This window comes from Nicotiana sylvestris, chromosome 8, assembly GCF_000393655.2.
Source record: "Nicotiana sylvestris chromosome 8, ASM39365v2, whole genome shotgun sequence".
NCBI classification, from domain to species: domain Eukaryota; kingdom Viridiplantae; phylum Streptophyta; class Magnoliopsida; order Solanales; family Solanaceae; genus Nicotiana; species Nicotiana sylvestris.
Window position 1 is genome coordinate 212,107,984 of NC_091064.1, and position 6,000 is coordinate 212,113,983.

Genomic DNA, 6,000 nt, shown 5'->3' on the forward strand with positions numbered 1-6,000 from the left:
TCTCCTTGAACCTAGATCTTGGGATCTCCAGTCTTCTAGGTAGAGTTACCGCCACAATGACTTGTTCTCGGCCATAGTCTCATTCCCTCGATGATTTCTCAACTACATCTCTAGTTAGGCCTATTGTAAGTGGATCCGACACATTATCACTTGACTTTACATAGTCAATCGTGATAATTCCTCTAGAGAGTAGTTGCCTAACGGTTTTATGTCTTCGTCGTATATGACGAGATTTACCGTTATACATAACGCTCTCAGCCTTCCAATTGTTGCTTGGCTATCACAAGTGTATGCATATTGGTGCCAACGGTTTGGGCCAAAATGGAATATCTTCCAAGAAATTCCGGAGCCATTCAGCTTCTTCACCGGCTTTATCTAAGGCTATGAACTCAGCCTCCATTGTAGAGCGGGCAATACATGTTTGTTTGGACGACTTCCAAGATACCGCTCCTCCACCAATAGTGAATACATATCCACTTGTGGACTTCGAATCAGTTGAACCGGTGATCCAATTTGCATCACAATATCCTTCAATCACCGCAGGATATTTACTGTAGTGCAAATCAAAGTTTTGGGTATGTTCTAAGTATCCCAAAACTCGTTTCATTGCCATCCAATGAGATTGACCTGGATTGCTCGTGTATCGACTTAGTTTACTTATAGCACAAGCTATATCTGGTCGTGTACAATTCATGATGTACATTAAGCATCCCAACACACGAGCATAATCCAATTGTGATATGCTTTGGCCTTTATTCTTTGCTAGTGCAAGATTTACGTCAATTGGAGTCTTTGCAACTTTAAAGCCCAAGTGCTTGAATTTTTCAAGTACTGTCTTAATATAATGAGATTGTGACAATGCCAGACCTTGAGGAGTCTTTTGGATCTTAATCCCCAGAATTAAATCCGCAATTCCCAAGTCCTTCATATCAAACTTGCTAGTTAGCATACGCTTAGTAGCATTTATGTTGGCAATGTTATTACTCATTATCAGCATATCATCCACATATAGGCAAACAATGACTATGTGATTTGGAACATTTTTAATGTACACACATTTATCACATTCATTTATCTTAAAACCATTTGACAACATTGTTTGGTCAAATTTCGCATGCCATTGTTTGGGTGCTTGTTTTAGTCCGTAAAGGGACTTAACAAGTCTACATACCTTATTTTCTTTACCTGGAACCACAAACCCTTCAGGTTGTTCCATGTAAATTTCTTCCTCCAACTCTCCATTTAAGAAGGCCGTTTTAACATCCATTTGATGAATTTCAAGACCATACACTGCAGCTAATGCTACTAACATCCGTATGGACGTAATCCTTGTAACTGGGGAGTATGTATCAAAGTAGTCAAGACCTTCTCGTTGTCTATACCCTTTGACAACAAGTCTTGCCTTAAATTTATCAATAGTGCCATCATCTTTCATTTTTCTCTTAAAAATCCATTTAGAACCCAAAGGTTTATTTCCAGGAGGAAGATCAACCAATTCCCATGTATGGTTGTTCAATATGGATTCTATTTCACTATTGACTGCCTCTTTCCAGAACAATGATTCCGAAGAAGACATAACTTCTTTAAATGTTCGAGGCTCATTTTCCAATAAGAAAGTCACAAAATCTGGTCCAAACGAAGTAGACGTTCTTTGACGTTTACTACGTCTTGGATCCTCCTGATAAAATGTACTTTCTTTTGTTTCTTCCCGAGGTCGTTTAGATCCTTCACCAAACAACTCACATTCCTTTTTATACGGATATAAATTTTAAAGAACTCAACATTATCTGATTCTATAACCGTATTATTATGAATGTCAGGATTTTCTGATTTATGAACCATAAATCGATATGCTTTACTATTGGTCACATATCCTATGAAAACACAATCAACTGTTTTCGGTCCTATTTTTACCCTTTTGGGTTTAGGAACTTGTACTTTTGCCAAACACCCCCACACTTTAAAATAATTTAAGTTGGGCTTCCTTCCTTTCCATTTTTCATATGGAATGGATTGTGTTTTGCTATGGGGTACTCGATTTAGTATTCGGCTAGCCGTAAGAACAACTTCTCCCCACAAGTTCTGCGGCAATCCAGAACTTATCAACAATGCATTCATCATCTCTTTTAATGAACGATTCTTTCTTTCCGCAATCCCATTGGATTGGGGCGTGTAAGGGGATGTTGCTTGATGAATAATTCCATATTCTAAACATATTTGTTCAAAAGGAGATTCATATTCACCACCCCTATCACTTCTTATCATTTTGATTTTCTTGTTAAGCTGTGTTTCAACTTCATTTTTGTATTGGTTGAATGCATCTATTGCTTCATCTTTACTATTAAGTAAGTAAACATAGCAATATCAAGTACTATCGTCAATAAAAGTTATGAAATACTTCTTTCCACCGCGAGATGGTATTGATTTCATGTCACAAATATCTGTGTGAATTAAGTCTAAAGGATTTGAATTCCTTTCAACCGACTTATAAGGATGTTTAACATACTTAGATTCCACACATATTTGACATTTTGATTTTTTGCATTCAAACTTAGGCAATACTTCCAAGTTAATCATTTCTCGCAAGGTTTTATAATTGACATGACCCAAACGTACATGCCATAAATCATTTGACTCAAGTAAGTAAGAAGAAGCTAAAGTTTTATTATTAGTTTCAACAACTATTACATTCAGCTTGAAAAGGCCCTCATTAAAGTAACCTTTTCCTACAAACATTTCATTCTTACTAATCACTACCTTGTCAGATACAAAAATGCACTTGAAACCGTGTTTTACAAGAAGTCCAGTAGAGACTAAGTTCTTCCTAATCTCGGGAACATGAAGGACGTTGTTCAAAGTCATGACCTTGCCAGAAGTGTTAGCGGAAACGTAAAAGAAAGAACACGAGATTTAACGTGGTTCAGATCAAAATAATCTTACGTCCACCAGAGAACAGTTGCCTTTTTAATATTAACAAAGGAAGGGGAGAGTTCCCAATTACACTTGAGAGAATTTCTCTCTTAACTCTCTACTCACTACAATGTGTTGTATTATTTTTGGGATGGTTTCTACAAATGAAGGAGTGCATCTATTTATAGAGGTAAAGACCTCCTCTTGATGTCATTGGTGACATCAAACTACCTCCTCTTGATGTCATGGGTGACATCAAAGGAGGAAGCTTCCTCCTAGCATCCACACCAACTCTTTCCACCAACTCTTCCAATTGGCATGCCATTGTTGACTAAACATAAACCAACACCTTCAATCTCCACCTTGGTTTGCGTTTCGAGCGTGCGTGTGAACAACTCTGGCCAAAACTTCTAAGCTTACTGGGCAACCCCATTGTAAGAAACAAGAAGAATCAAACCATTGTTGAACATACCACCTCCACCTAACAATTGTTCTCTTCGGAGTTGCATCAGTTGATGCACACCCCCGCCAAGTCCTTGTAGTGTGCAAACTTAGCGAGTGGGACTATCTTGGTCAATATATCTGCAGCATTATCATTTGTGATAACCTTCACGACCTTGATAGTTCCCTCTTCAATAACATCTTGAATAAAATGAAATCTGACATCAATGTGTTTAGTGCGCTCATGAAATATCTGATTTTTCATTAGATGAATAGCACTCTTACTATCACATCTAAGAGTTAATTCCAGCTGAACCAAACTCAATTCCGCTACTAAACCTTTCAACCAGATAGCTTCCTTCACCACCTCCGCTGCTGCCATGTATTCTGCTTCTGTCGTAGACAAAGCGGCAATCGACTGCAGAGTCGACTTCCAACTAACAGCACTGCCAATGAGGGTAAAGATGTATCCAGTTGTGGACCTTCTTCTATCAAGATCTCCTGCATAGTCAGAATCTACATAACCGAGAATTGAAATACCTCCACCACTTTTTCGAAAGGTCAGACCAATACCAGAAGCTCATTTGAGATATCTCAATATCCATTTGACAGCTTTCCAATGCCTCTTTCCTGGGCTGGACATGTATCTACTTACCACACTTACAGATTGAACAATATCTGGACGTGTGCATACCATAGCATACATAATGCTACCAACTGCACTGGCATAAGGAATCTTTGACATATGCTCCATCTCATCCTCGGACTGAGGCATTTGTAACTCTGAAAGTTTAAAATGAGGAGCTAATGGTGTACTTACAGGCTTACACATATGCATATTGAATCTCTTGAGAACCCTTTCAATATACCTCTTCTGAGAAAGATGTACAACACCGTCTTCTCTTGAAACCTCCATACCAAGGATTTTCTTTGCAGCTCCTAAATCCTTCATGTCAAATTCCTTACTCAACAATTTCTTCAAAGCATTTATCTCTGTAATGTTGTTAGCAGCAATAAACATATCATCAACATACAACAGTAAATAAATCATTGAGTTACCAGACATCTTCTTGTGATACACACAGCTATCAAATGCACTCCTTGAGAATTCATGTGTAGTCATGAATGCATCAAACCTCTTGTACCACTGTCTAGGGGATTGCTTCAAACCATACAAAGACTTCTTTAGTTGGCATACGTGATCTTCTTTTCCCTCAGCTAGGAAACCTTCAGGCTGATCCATATAGATTGTCTCTTCTAGATCACCGTGTAAGAAAGCAGTTTTGACATCAAGCTGTTGAAGCTCCAAGTCAAATTGGGCAACCAATGCTAGTAGCACGCGAATTGAGCTATGCTTCACGACTGGAGAGAAAATCTCATTGTAGTCAATTCCCTCCTTCTGACTGAATCCTTTTGCAACCAATCTCGCCTTGAACCTAGCATCTTCCACTTCAGGAATTCCCTCTTTCTTTCGGTAGACCCACTTGCATCCAACTGTCCTCTTCCCCTTTTGTCTTTTCACTAAGACCCATGTCTGATTCTTGTGAAGAGACTCCATCTCTTCAGTCATGGCTAACCGCCATTGTGCGGCATCCTTGCAAGAAGTTGCTTCAATATACGAGGAGGGCTCCAGATCTTTAATCTCTTCTTGTGCAGCTACGAACGCATATGCAATCAAGTTTGCTTGATTTATAAGGCGTTCCGGTTCTCGTGTCTGCCTCTTCTCCCTCCCCTTCGCAATTGTGTATGGTTCATTGACAGCAAGTTCTTCAACGCCTACATCTTCTGACTCATCTTTAACCTGAGTCTCTTGATCCTTTTCCTTGGCAAGCTCCACCGGAAGCTCCACCTGCTCGTTGTTCTTGTTTCCTGAAAACTCCACGGAAACTTTACGGGGATCAAGTATAGAGGATTCATCGAAGGTGACATCTCTACTAACTATAAATTTGAGTAAAGACAAACACCAAAGTTTGTACCCTTTTACTCCATCCACATACCCTACGAATATGGCCTTCTTAGCCCTTGGTTCAAGCTTTCCTTCATTAACGTGATAATAAGCTGGACACCCAAATACTCGTAAGTATGAATAGTTAGAGGGTTCACCTGACCATACCTCATTCGGAGTCTTAAAGTCAATTGCCGATGCTGGAGATCGATTGACAATATGAGCAGCAGTGTGAACTGCTTCAGCCCAAAATACTTTGGACATTTTGGCTTGTAGGAGCATACAACGAGCCTTTTCAAGAAGAGTTCTGTTCATTCTCTCGGCAACTCCATTCTGCTGTGGGGTATGCCTGACAGTCCTATGTCTTGAGATCCCATGAACCTTGCAGAATTCATTAAACTCTTCATTGCAAAACTCCAAGCCATTGTCTGTGCGAAGATACTTGATTTTCCGCTCCATTTGATTTTCAACCAAAATCTTCCACTCTTTAAATGCTTCAAAAGCATCACTTTTTGCCTTCAAAAAATGCACCCAAACCTTTCGTGAGAAATCATCAATAAAAGTGAGAAGATACCTCTTTTTGCCCTTCGATGGAAGTTTAGAGGGACCCCATAAATCTGAATGGATGTAGTCTAGCACTCCTCTTGTCTTATGTTTTCCAGTGCTGAATCTGACCTTCTTTTGCTTCCCTAGAACGCAGTGCT